This window comes from Rutidosis leptorrhynchoides, chromosome 4 (assembly GCF_046630445.1).
Source record: "Rutidosis leptorrhynchoides isolate AG116_Rl617_1_P2 chromosome 4, CSIRO_AGI_Rlap_v1, whole genome shotgun sequence".
Lineage (NCBI taxonomy): Eukaryota > Viridiplantae > Streptophyta > Magnoliopsida > Asterales > Asteraceae > Rutidosis > Rutidosis leptorrhynchoides.
In genome coordinates, this window is record NC_092336.1 from 289320583 (window position 1) to 289335320 (window position 14738).

Here is a 14738-nt window from a genome sequence, read left to right on the forward strand (position 1 = left end):
ATCATAAACTCGTAATGACCGTAACGCGTCCTAAAAGCAGTCTTTGGACTATCATCCTCTTTCACCCGCATTTGATGATATCCAGAATGTAAATCGATCTTCGAATAAACAGACGTGCCTTGTAGTTGATCAAATAAGTCATCAATTCTCGGTAGTGGGTAGCGGTTCTTGATGGTAAGTTTATTCAACTCTCGGTAGTCGATACACAACCTGAATGTACCATCTTTCTTCTTGACAAACAAAACAGGAGCTCCCCACGGTGATGTGCTTGGTCGAATGAAACCACGCTCTAAAAGTTCTTGTAATTGGCTCTGAAGTTCCTTCATTTCGCTAGGTGCGAGTCTGTATGGAGCACGAGCTATTGGTGCAGCTCCCGGTACAAGGTCTATTTGAAATTCAACAGATCGGTGTGGAGGTAGTCCCGGTAATTCTTTCGGAAATACATCGGGAAATTCTTTTGCGACGGGAATATCATTGATGTTCTTTTCTTCGGAATTGACTTTCTCGACGTGTGCTAGCACAGCATAGCAACCTTTTCTTATTAGTTTTTGTGCCTTCAGGTTACTAATAAGATTTAACTTCGCGTTGCTCTTTTCTCCGTACACCATTAAGGGTTTTCCTTTTTCTCGTATAATGCGAATTGCATTTTTGTAACAAACAATCTCTGTTTTCACTTCTTTCAACCAGTCCATACCGATTATCATATCAAAACTCCCTAACTCTACTGGTATCAAGTCAATCTTAAATGTTTCGCTAACCAGTTTAATTTTTCGATTCCGACATATATTATCTGCTGAAATTAATTTACCATTTGCTAATTCGAGTAAAAATTTACTATCCAAAGGCGCCAATGGGCAACTTAATTTAGCACAAAATTCTCTACTCATATAGCTTCTATCCGCACCCGAATCAAATAAAACATAAGCAGATTTATCGTCAATAAGAAACGTACTCGTAACAAGCTCCGGGTCTTCCTCTGCTTCTGCCGCATTAATATTGAAAACTCTTCCACGGCCCTGCCCATTAGTATTCTCCTGATTCGGGCAATTTCTAATAATGTGGCCCGGTTTTCCACATTTATAACAAACAGCGTTGGTATTACTTGCTCCGACACTATTCATTTCGGCATTACTTGTTCCGGCATTATTTGTTCCTTTAGTTCTGTTAAACTTTGGTCCGTAGACCTCACACTTTGTCGCGCTATGACCATTTCTTTTACACCTGTTGCAAAATGTCGTGCAAAACCCCTGATGATTTTCTTCACACCTATGACATGGCTGTTTTTGATTTTTGTTGCCGTTGTTGTTATTGAGGTTGTTGTTGGGGTTGTTATTATTGTTGAAACGGTTGTTGTAGTTGTTGTTGTTGTTGTTGGGATATTTGTTGTAGTTATTGTTAGGATTGTAGTTTTGTTGCGATTGTTATTGCGGTAGTTGGAATAGTTGTTGCGATTGTGGTTGTAATTGTTGTTGTTGTTGTACTGGTGACTCTTGTCACCATTTTCCTCCCACTTCCTCTTGAGTTGTTTCATGTTGGCTTCTTCGGCCGCCTGCTCTTTAATTCTTCCCTCAATCTGATTTATGAGTTTATGAGCCATTCGACTTGCCTTCTGTATAGAAGCGGGCTCGTGTGAACTCACATCTTCTTGAATCCTTACTGGTAACCCTTTTACAAACGCGTCGATCTTCTCTTCTTCATCTTCGAATGCTCCCGGACACAATAGGCACAACTCTGTGAATCGTCGTTCATATGTGGTAACGTCGAACCCTTGTGTTCGTAACTCTCTAAGTTTTGCCTTGAGTTTATTGACTTCGTTTCTAGGACGGTACTACTCGTTCATCAATTGCTTGAATGCCGACCACGGTAGTGCGTAAGCAGCATTTTGTCCTACCTGTTCAAGATAGGTGTTCCAACACATTAACGCAGTACCTGTGAAGGTATGCATAGCGTACTTAACATTGTCCTCTTCAGTATACTTACTTATGGCAAACACCGATTCGACTTTCTCGGTCCACCGTTTCAATCCAATTGGTCCTTCAGTTCCATCAAATTCCAAAGGTTTGCAGGCAGTGAATTCTTTGTAGGTGCATCCTACATGATTTCTTGCGCCGTTAGCTGCATTGCTAGATTCAGCGTTATTGTTGGTATGTAGCGCAGCCTGTACTGCGGCTATGTTTGCAGCAAGAAAGGTACGAAATTCCTCTTTGTTCATATTCATGGTCTGTCGAGTAGTCAGTGCCATTTCCTTCAAAATAGACAACTGAATCGAGTTAATCATACAGAATATTAAGAGTAGTCAATAGTATTTCGTAGCATAATATGAACTCATTTATAAAAGCTTTTTCTTCATATTAGCGTTTTATAAGTTTAAATTCGGGTACTACCTACCCGTTAAGTTCATACTTAGTAGCTAATATACAATTCAACTACTACAATTCCATATGAAAAACTGATTATAATAATATATCACATATAAATATTCTTCAAACTTACAACTTCGCTATATTACATATAACATGAAATATAGTACACTTTGATACAGGACAGTTTTGAAGATAAATCTAGTTAATACGCAAGTTGTTCAGCAAAGGAAATAAAGATACGTAATTCATAAGTCCAGAAACAAGTCATGCATTCTGGTTTTACTAAGACGACTTCCCATCCTTGGTCTTGTGGAAAATAACCGTTATGACCATTGGCTAGGCAGCATGCTGTAATGTCGTCAAAAGGACGAGGGTTTCATAATGTCCAACAGCCTCGTAATAATCTAAAAACCTTGTTTCTCACCCCAACTACTGAATCCGTCACTTGTGGGAAAGTTTTATTTAAAAGCTGCAATCCGATATTCTTTTTCTTAGTTTGGTAAGAAGCGAACATCACTGACCCGTAAGCATAACATGCTTCTTTATGTTGCATGTTAGAAGCTCTTTCTAATTCACGAAATCCTATGTTGGGATATGTTGAGTCAAAATAGGTTCTTAACCCGTAGCGTAAAATTGCATTTGGGTTCCCCGCATTTAACGCTTTAAAGAAAACACGGCGTAACTTAAAGTCTCCCCAAAGTGATATACCCCACCTATCAAAGGAAAGCCTTTTATAAACTAAGGCATTTCTGGAAAGACTTTCAAATGTTTGACAAGTTAATTTCGCCATAACCAAATGTGCTGATGAATTCTGACCGACTTTAGACAAGATTTCCTCAATCATATCCTCTGGTAGGTCTTCTAAAATATTCGGTTGTCTACCCTTAACGTCCATTTTGTTTTTATACTGTAAAATAGACAAGGATTAGATTCGTAATAACAAACAATACAAGCAATTTTTACATAGAACATAAAAGTACAAGCACACTACAATACATTTATTACACAACATTCTCACACCCCTCTAATCTGAATCACTGGTTTCTTCTTCTTCGGACTTGGTCCTTTTTCCTAATCTTCTAGGGATATATGATGTTCCTCTAATACGATTCATCATTTTCCACATTGGTTTAGAAAAACCTGGTGGTTTAGAGGTTCCCGGGTTATTGTCACGATATTGAAAATACGGGTGTTGACGGTACATATAAAGTTCATCGGGGTCGGAATCAGATTTCTCTATTTTGATGCCTTTTCCCTTATTATTTTCTTTTGCCTCATTAAATTGTTTCGGGGTAATTTCTATAACATCATCGGAATCCTCATCGGGATCCGATTCATTGGAAAATTGGTAATCTTCCCAATATTTTGCTTCCTCGGCGGAAACACCATTGACCATTATTAACTTTGGTCCGTTGGTTGAGGATTTTCTTTTATTTAATCGATTTACTATAGGTATCAATATTTCTTCCTCCGGAACCTCTTCTTCTTCTGGTTCCTCCTTCCGATTCCTCATCTTCTGGTTCCTCTTCTTCCGGTTCCTCCTCTTCCGGTTCCTCCTCTTCCGGTTCCTCTTCGGGAATTTGTGAATCTTCCCAAAATATATTCGACTCTTCATTATTATTAGGTGAATCAATGGGATTTGTACTAGAGGTAGACATCTATCACACAATATCAAACACGTTAAGAGATTAATATATCACATAATATTTACATGTTAATAATATATAGTTTCCAACAAAAAAGATGTTAAGCAATCGTTTTTGAAGAAAAACACGGTCGAAGTCCAGACTCACTAATGCATCTTAACAAACTCGGTAAGACACACTAATGCAATTTTCTGGTTCTCTAAGACCAACGCTCGGATACCAACTGAAATGTCCCGTTCATATTGATTATAAACGTTCCATATTAATTGATTTCGTCGCGATGTTTTGACCTCTATATGAGACGTTTTTCAAAGACTGCATTCATTTTTAAAACAACCATAACCTTTATTTTCTCTATAAAGGTTTAAAAAGCATTACGTAGATTATCAAATAATGCTAATCTAAAATATACCGTTTACACACAACCATTACATAATGGTTTACAATAAGAATATATTACATCAAAAATAAATTTCTTGAATGCAGTTTTTACATAATATCATACAAGCATGGACTCCAAATCTTGTCCTTATTTTAGTATGCAACAGCGGAAGCTTTTAATAATCACCTGAGAATAAACATTCTTAAAATGTCAACAAAAATGTTGGTGAGTTATAGGTTTAACCTATATATTATCAAATCATAATAATAGACCACAAGATTTCATATTTTAATATACATCCCATACATAGAGATAAAATTCATTCATATGGTGAACACCTGGTAACCGACATTTACAAGATGCATATAAGAATATCCCCTATCATTCCGGGAAATCCTTCGGACATGATAAAAATGAATTCGAATACTAAAGCATCCGGTACTTTGGATGGGGTTCGTTAGGCCCAATAGATCTATCTCTAGGATTCGCGTCAATTAGTAGATCGGTTTACTAATTCTTAGGTTACCAAGCAAAAGGGACATATTCGGCTTCGATCATTCACCCATATAATGTAGTTTCAATTACTTATGTCTATTTCGTAAAACATTTATAAAACTGCATGTATTCTCATCCCAAAATATTAGATTTTAAAAGTGAGACTATAACTCACTTTCACAGATTTTTACTTCGTCGGGAAGTAAGACTTGGTCACTGGTCGATTCACGAACCTATAACAAATATGTACATATATATCAAAGTATGTTCAAAATATATTTACAACACTTTTAATACATTTTGATGTTTCAAGTTTATTAAGTCAGTTGTCCTCGTTAGTAACCTACAACTAGTTGTCCAAAGTTAGATGTACAGAAAAAATTGATATATATTATCTTGAATCAATCCACGACCCAGTGTATACACGTCTCAGGCTAGATCACAACTCAAAGTATATATATTTTTGGAATCAACCTCAGCCATGTATAGCTAACTCCCACATTATTGCATATAGAGTGTCTATGATTGTTCCAAATAATATATACACATGGGTCGATATGATATGTCAAAATATTTGTATACGTGTCTATGGTATCCCAAGATTACATAATATATTAGAATACATGTATAATACAATATAAGTTAGCTAGGATATGATTAATATAGATTTGTTACCAATTTTCACGTAGCTACAACAAGAAAAAATATCCAATCTTGTTTTACCCATAACTTATTCGTTTTAAATCCGTTTTGAGTGAGTCAAATTGATATGGTTTTATATTGAACTCTATTTTATGAATCTAGACAGAAAAAGTATAGGTTTATAGTCATAAATATAAGTTACAAGTTGTTTTTGTAAAGGTAGTCATTTCAGTCAAAAGAACGACGTCTAGATGACCATTTTGGAAAACATACTTCCACTTTGATTTTAACCATAATTTTTGGGTATAGTTTCATGTTCATAAGAAAAATCATTTTCCCAGAATAAAAACTTTTAAATCAAAGTTTATCATAGTTTTTAATTAACTAACCCAAAACAGCCCGCGGTGTTACTACGACGGCGTATATCCGGTTTTACGGTATTTTTCGTGTTTTCAGGTTTTAAATCGTTAAGTTAGCATATCATATAGATATAGAACATGTGTTAAGTTGATTTTAAAAGTCAAGTTAGAAGGATTAACTTTTGTTTACGAACAAGTTTAGAATTAACTAAACTATGTTCTAGTGATTACATGTTCAAATGTTCGAATAAGATAGTTTTATATGTATGAATCGAATGATGTTATGAACATCATTACTACCTCAAGTTTAGTAGGTAAACCTACTGGAAGTGACAAGAAATGATCTAGCTTCAAAAGATCTTGGATGGCTTGAAAGTTCTTGAAGTAGAATCATGACACGAAAACAAGTTCAAGTTAGATTTCCACTCGAAATAAGATTGTTATAGTTATAGAAATTGAATCAAAGTTTGAATATGAGTATTACCTTGTATTAGAAAGATATCTTACTATAAATAAAAAAGATTTCTTGAGGTTGGATGATCACTCTACAAGACTGGAAGTAAGCTAGCAAACTTGGAAGTATTCTTGATTTTATGAAACTAGAACTTGTAGAATTTATGAAGAACACTTAGAACTTGAAGATAGAACTTGAGAGAGATCAATTAGATGAAGAAAATTGAAGAATGAAAGTGTTTGTAGGTGTTTTTGGTCGTTGGTATATGGATTAGATATAAAGGATGTGTAATTTTGTTTACATGTAAATAAGTCATGAATGATTACTCATATTTTTGTAATTTTATGAGATATTTCATGCTAGTTGCCAAATGATGGTTCCCACATGTGTTAGGTGACTCACATGGGCTGCTAAGAGCTGATCATTGGAGTATATATACCAATAGTATATACATCTAAAAGTTGTGTATTGTACGAGTATGAATACGGGTGTATACGAGTAGAATTGTTGATGAAACTGAACGAGGATGTAATTGTAAGCATTTTTTTTAAGTAGAAGTATTTTGATAAGTGTCTTTAAGTCTTTCAAAAGTGTAGGAATACATATTAAAAAACTACATGTATATACATTTTAACTGAGTCGTTAAGTCATCGTTAGTCGTTACATGTAAATGTTGATTTGAAACCTTTAAGTTAACGATCTTGTTAAATGTTGTTAACCCATTGTTTATTAAATCAAATGAGATGTTAAATTATTACATTATCATGATATCATGATGTATTAATATATCTTAATATGATATATATATATATATATATATATATATATATATATATATATATATATATATATATACATTAAATGTCGTTACAACGATAATCGTTACATATATGTCTCGTTTCAAAATCATTAAGTTAGTAGTCTTGTTTTTACATATGTAGTTCATTGTTAATATACTTAATGATATGTTTACTTATCATAATATCATGTTAACTATATATATATCCATATATATGTCATCATATAGTTTTTACAAGTTTTAACATTCGTGAATCACCGGTCAACTTGGATGGTCAAATATCTATATGAAACCTATTTCAATTAATCAAGTCTTAACAAGTTTGATTGCTTAACATGTTGGAAACACTTAATCATGTAAATAACAATTTCATTTAATATATATAAACATGGAAAAGTTCGGGTCACTACATTCGAGACACAAGAGGCTTTGTTAATATCCCTTACTGTGTTGGTTTTTATTTATCTAAAATGGTGGAAGGAATACAGGAAGGGGGGATAATTGGAGGAGGTATTTTTGTTACTCTCATTGGAGAGTACTTAGGTGTAGATAGGAACCAAGGGGGTCCACTTTTGGAATGTAGGGAACAGGTTGAGCCTTTAGGATTAAAGGTCTATCAGGGTGCTAAGGTATTAAAGAGCAAACGCAACCAGCCAGTACCCTATGAAGGTAGTCATCCTCAGGTAGAGAGAGTTTCAGACGAGGAAATGGAGGAAGCGGATGACATTAGGGATGTCATTCGAGAGGCTATGACTGACGTCTACCAGCATATTGATGAGGTAGATATGACAAACGCGAAGAGATTTCGTCGGATGGAGCAGCGGCAAGCCCGGAATGATTAGGAGCATTCCAGGCAATGACAGCATGATAGATGGGACTATCATCAGCGACAGATTATGAGCCGGCTGTCACCTCAGGATCACTACATTCCTACCCGACCTGCTTACTATCCTCCACACCAGCCCGAGATGAGACCATCATATACTCTCTACGACCCTAACCAGGCCTACCAGTACACCTATCACCAACCATGGAACCCGGACGACGACATGAACTGGAACCCCTATCCAGATTGATATAGTTCAGTTAGTGATTTCTATGATTTTTACCTTTTTATTATTTTTATTTATTTATGTTTAAACATATGATATTGTGATACATTAATGTATTATTTAATATTTTTATTATTTTGTACTAATATTTCATATTTGATTTGAAAGTGTGATTTAAAGTCCCATTTCAAATTACCATGCATGTTTATATTTGTATGTATGTATATTGTCAATTGTACACAACAGGGTAAAACAGCGCATTTTCAAAGACTGGCATTAAGTTCAGCAAAAGCTACTAATTTTGACGACAAAATGAAAAACAAATGTAATGTAACAACAAGACGGAATGAACAAATGATGTGCACCATTTATCATTCAACAAGCAAACGCCAATATGTTTGCAAACTTTGGTAAAATTTAATCATTTTTCTACGCTAATCACCCTCAATAATTTAAATTGTTACTGATTTCTTGCAAATGAGGACATTGCAAGATCTTAAGTGGGAAGGGGTTAAATTCTTTCGGATTTTTAAAATTTTAAATTTAAACACTTGGTTACCATTAGAAATACTAGTAACGCAGTAGTTGTATTAGAATCTAGTGCTCTCTGATAATAAAGAACAGCCCTAGTCTTATATACTGACTACCCAATTCTAGTAAAATTTTTCAAAATTTTTAATTAAATGAATTCAAAATCATGTTTATACATATTTATGAACGATAAAACTAGGTGTTAACACCGAAATTATTGTTACCTCGGAAAGGACATAAATTGAGAAACAAACCAAAATGTTAGAATTCATTTAAAATGGAATAGAGAACAATAAAAAGGAAAATAAAAGCCAAGTGTGGGAAAAATTTACCAAGTTATTTTGAACATATATCACATATTTTTGTACAAATAACTGAAGATGCTTTTGTTTTAGACTAAACTAATCAGTTTTACCCGATTTACTGTAATATATTTGAAAGAAAGATGGATCTACACGATGAATCAATTCCATCATTAAAAGGAAGTAAAGTCTTCCGAAAAAGAAACGCGCTTCTTGATTTAGGTCAGGAAGTTGTCGTCCAGACCAGTTGTAGAGTCTAAGACTAATGAATCAGATCCCCGTAAAGGATAATCTCCTTAAAGATCAAAAATCAGCTTTTAAGCCTGATATTACACAATCCTAGAAATTGACCTTAAAGATTGAGATTTACAAACTCATGGAATTCGATGATATCTAAACTCGAGCTTGAACGAGAAAATATTTTGAACAAAATTACAAACCGATTTGTTTTCTGAAAACCCATTTTCAATGCGTTCATTACCATTAAACGTAAAATCCTAGGAATTCACCTAGAATTCATTAGGTCACCTGAACCAAATTGGGTGTCAACCATAAGAACGGTGGTTGCATAGCATGGTTAAAGACAAGACCTTGTGCCAGACCGAAAAATTATAAGGGTGAGCTTTACTATTGCTCCTACCAAGGATAGTAAATGCATCCGATACGTTATAGACCATAATTAAAAGCATGTCAGGGGACATTGCCTTAACAGTTGCTTGTTCAACGCTTTTCTTTACAACCGGACGGTAGTTTACCGAAAGGTAATATACGGAGTAAGTATACTGGACGTGTTGCTTTCCCAATACAAGGTTAGCAAGTGGGTGACACAAAACCGCAAGTTTTGAGCTAAAATTTTCAAATCTGAAACCCACCAAACCCACAAAAACATTTTGCAACACCGGTGAAGGGTTATTCCGGAAAACTTATATAGGGTAAAAGCTAGATTAAATTTTCAAAAGATCAAATGTTTTCATAAAGATCCAATTTCCTTAAAGAATCTAAATTTTTATAGTCATGTGGGACTATAAACCACAACGTTACTACCATTGTTTATACCGCCGTATAGAAATCACTGATGTACAAAATGTGAAGAATAAAGAAGTGATTCTAGTATTTTTATTTCAAGACTATATTGCTTGAGGACAAGCAACGTTCAAGTGTTGGAATATTTGATAATGCTAAAAACGAACATATATTTCATAGCATTATCCCTCAAGAAAGACAAGCTTTTAGTTGCAACTGTTCTATTTACAAGTGATATTCGTTTAAATAATAAAAGGTGAAGACAAAAGACAGATTCGACGAATTAAAGACGCAAACGACCAAAAAGCTCAAAAGTACAAAATACAATCAAAGTGGTTCAAGTTATTGGTGAGAAACGTCTTAAAATTACAAGAGTACAAGACACGAAATGCAAAGTACAAGATATTAAATTATACGCAAGGACGTTCGAAAATCCGAAACTGGAACCAAAGTCAACTCTCAACGCTCGACGCAACGGACTAAAAATTATGAGTCAACTATGCACAAGAATATAATATAATATTTAAATAATTATATAAATTATTTATATATTATATTATATATTATAAACGTCGGCAAAAAAGAAAACAAAGAAGTGTGAGCTGATACCTACCACCATGCGATCGCATGGCCTGTAGGCATATTTTCCATGCGATCGCATGGCCCTGAAATCCAGGCCACATGCTATAAATTCGCGTGTTTTGGCTCAGTTTTTAATATATATACATCCTATCTCTCTATCTATAAACGTGTATATATATATATATATATATATATATATATATATATATATATATATATATATATATATATATATATATATATTTATATTTATATTTTAATTTTAATTTTAATTTTAAATTCTAATAATAAGGGTATGTTAGCGAATGTTGTAAGGGTGTAAGTCGAAATTCTGTCCGTGTAACGCTACGCTATTTTTAATCACTGTAAGTTATGGTTAATGTTATTTTTAAATTAATGTCTCGTAGCTAAGTTATTATTATGCTTATTTAAGACAAAGTAATCATGATGTTGGGCTAAAATATTAAAATTGGTTAATTGGGCTTTGGACCATAATTGGGGTTTGGATAAAAGAACGACATTTGTGGAAATTAGACTATGGGCTATTAATGGGCTTTATATTAACTAAATGATACCTCGTTGATTTAATATATAGACTTATAATTTGACGTATTTATATATAACCACATACTCTTGACTGGGTACGGTGGGCGGGATATCTATAAATACCAATAATTATTCATTTTACCGGACACGGAACTAGATTAATAGTTAATAGACTTGTTGAAACAGGGGTGGATTACATTCAAGGGTAATTGGTGTAATTGTTAACAAAGTATTAAAACCTTGGGTTACACGCAGTCAATATCTTGGTGTAATCATTAACAAAGTATTAAGACCTTGTTACAATTCGAATCCCCAATTAGTTGGAATATTTGACTTCGGGAATAAGAATAATTTGACGAAGACTTTCGCACTTTATGATTATGACTGATGGACTATTATGGACAAATTCGTATGGACATATCGAATAATTCAGGACAAAGGACAATTAACCCATGGTAATAAAACTAAAATCAACACGTCAAACATCATGATTACGGAAGTTTAAATAAGCATAATTTATATATTTCATATTTAATTATACTTTTAATTATCGCACTTTTATTTATTGTCATTTTATTTAATTGCATTTTTAATTATTGTACTCTTTAATTATCGCAATTTTATTTTATCGCACTTTTATTTATCGCAATTTCATTATCGTTATTTACTTTACGCTTTAAATTAAGTTATATTTATTTTTAATATTTTACATTAGGTTTTAACTGCGACTAAAGTTTTAAAAATCGACAAACTGGTCATTAAACGGTAAAAACCCCCTTTTTATAATAATAATATTATTTATATATTTTCTATTTTTATAATTATAAGTTAAAAATATAGCGTTAAGCTTGTTTTAAAAGATCCCTGTGGAACGAACCGGACTTACTAAAAACTACACTACTGTACGATTAGGTACACTACTTATAAGTGTTGTAGCAAGGTTTAGGTATATCCATTCTATAAATAAATAAATATCTTGTGTAAAATTGTATCGTATTTAATAGTATTTCTTTGTAAAAATAATACTATTTCCTAGTACACCTCGCATTCATCAGTCATCTGTCTCGATTGTTACGTCTGATTTTTCATTTATAAATTAAACTTTTCTGTTCCATTATTCTCACCATTCCTATACTTTATTTCTTAGTTCATACATCCAAAAGATTGTGAAAATGCTAAATCCAGTTCTGATCCTTGTCCTTATCTTTACTATCACAACAATCATTCTCCTTTTTCAACTTTCACCGGAGGAATCTGCTTTCTTCTACTTCGCCCTTGGGTTTATAGTGTTTCTAATTCTCCCGTTTCTTTATGTTGCGATAAACATTGATATACACGGTTTGTAATTTATGTGTTGTTATCGAACTTTATATTCTCCCTTATATTTCGGAGCTCTTTGCCTTTTTATTATCTTCTCGACCTCTAGTAGAGCGAATAACGGTCCAGAATTCATAAGTATGGAACTTCGAATGAACTTAATGTTCTAAACAAGAAAGAACGTAATCGCACGATTTGATTTGTCAAATTACCAGAATCACTGAGAATAGAACTATTAAGAATATACTTTATTGATATGTTCAGAAGTTAAGTAGAATGAAAGAGTTATGTAGCATGGCACATGATGACGTTATAATCTGTGAATCATCATGTTCCATTAGAAACTCAGCATGACTTACTGTAATATAATCACGTTGATCAAGTGTCATTATATTATACTAACTCATGCTTCAGTTCCCAACACTACTTCAAAAACATTCATATTTTAAATTCGAAATTGTCAGAATTTAGAAACTAAATCAGTTTCCTTTATGATGTAACACTGATATCGCGAAGAGATAAATGATTTCGGACGAGAATATTTATGAAAATATCTTCAGAAATATCGAAGATATTTATGATGATATTTTGGAATTCTAAGTTCGATGGTTGATGACGAAAGATTTTCCGCAAGATTTTAACATGAGTACAGAGCAAGATATTCGCTAAAGATTTCAACGGATCCAGAATTGCCTAGATTCTTTGAATATAGGGTATGGTACTTGTATTTGTCCTTGGTCTCCTTCGTGGTTAGCTCAATCCGTTTTCCAGTTCCAACTTTTCTGAGCTTTGTCAACATACAATTCTTTATCATCAAACTTTTGACTGTTAAGGCAGTCTTCAGTTTTCACTACTTCATCAGCTTTTTCAAAACTCAGAAAACTGATTCATAGGCTAGAGTGCTTTTCAGAATTTCAGAATGAGATATCATAATTCTAAGAGATAAATGTTATATGTATACATATGATTGTTGATATAGAAACACTGCGAGATTCAAAATACTGCTTGCTAATTCCCAATAGTTGGTATGGTAATTTTTGTTATAAGATATGGATGAGTATAAAATAATGTTTTAATGAACAAATATAATGGTTCCTCAGAGAGACTTAATCCAATGAGCAATGAAGTTGTTGGTACGTTTACTGCTAATGTGATGGAATATAAACGGTTCCCCGATAACGATAACGAAAGGCAACTTATATTTCACGGTTATAATAAGGCTAATCCGAATGAAAGTCGAAGTTGTCTTGCTGGAGCTGTGACAAAATTGGCTAATTTGGAAAGGGATTGTACGACAATTTTCAGTAATAACAACGCCAAAGGAATTAGCACAGCTACGTGTTAAATGTTTACTCAGGTTCCGAGTGTTTTCAGGTGCATGACTATATGCATAAATCTTTTCTTTCATAGATGAAGTGCGGTTGGTTCATCATCTCGATTGAAGTGTTTTTAAGAATCATGAAAAGTTTGAACGCAGATTGTAATCGTCAAGATACAAATGAGGTTTAACATGAAATCAAGTGGCAAACTTGAAGAATTATTTAGTTTCATATGTTATAATCAGTATTTTAATTCATTTTAATTGTCAAATATTTTCCGTCCACAGTCGATAGTCCACAGTTAACAGTCCAATAATTCATATATAGTTTAATATATAATATTCTAATTAATTAATACGTATCGTGACCCGTGTACATGTCTCAGACTCGATCACAACTTAAAGTATATATATTATTGTAGAATCAACCTCAACCCTGTATAGCTAACTCCAGCATTACTGCATATAGAGTGTCTATGGTTATTCCAAATAATATATATAGATGCGTCGATATGATATGTTAAAATCTTGTATACGTGTCCCGATATTTAAAGTGCGTAAAATAAATAACAGAAATTAAATGACGATAAATAAAATTTTGAGAATATAAATGGCGATTAATAAATTCTGATAAATAAAATGTAACCAGTTAGCTAGGAATAGTTAGCTAGGAACAGTTATCGTGGATTCTTATCAACATTCTTCTCATAGTTAAATTGTTTGTTTCTAACAAATTTTATTTTTTGTCCAATGTTTTCTTCATTATGCCACTTGTTGGATTCTGATAGGTCAAAATCCAAATACGAAATTGAATGAAAATGGTTATTCTGCGGTGAACGGATACGTATATCTGTGGGTGTAAGTAGGATAGTAAATGACTATTTAATCAGATTCGAAGAATGTACAATGTAACTTATTAATGTGAAA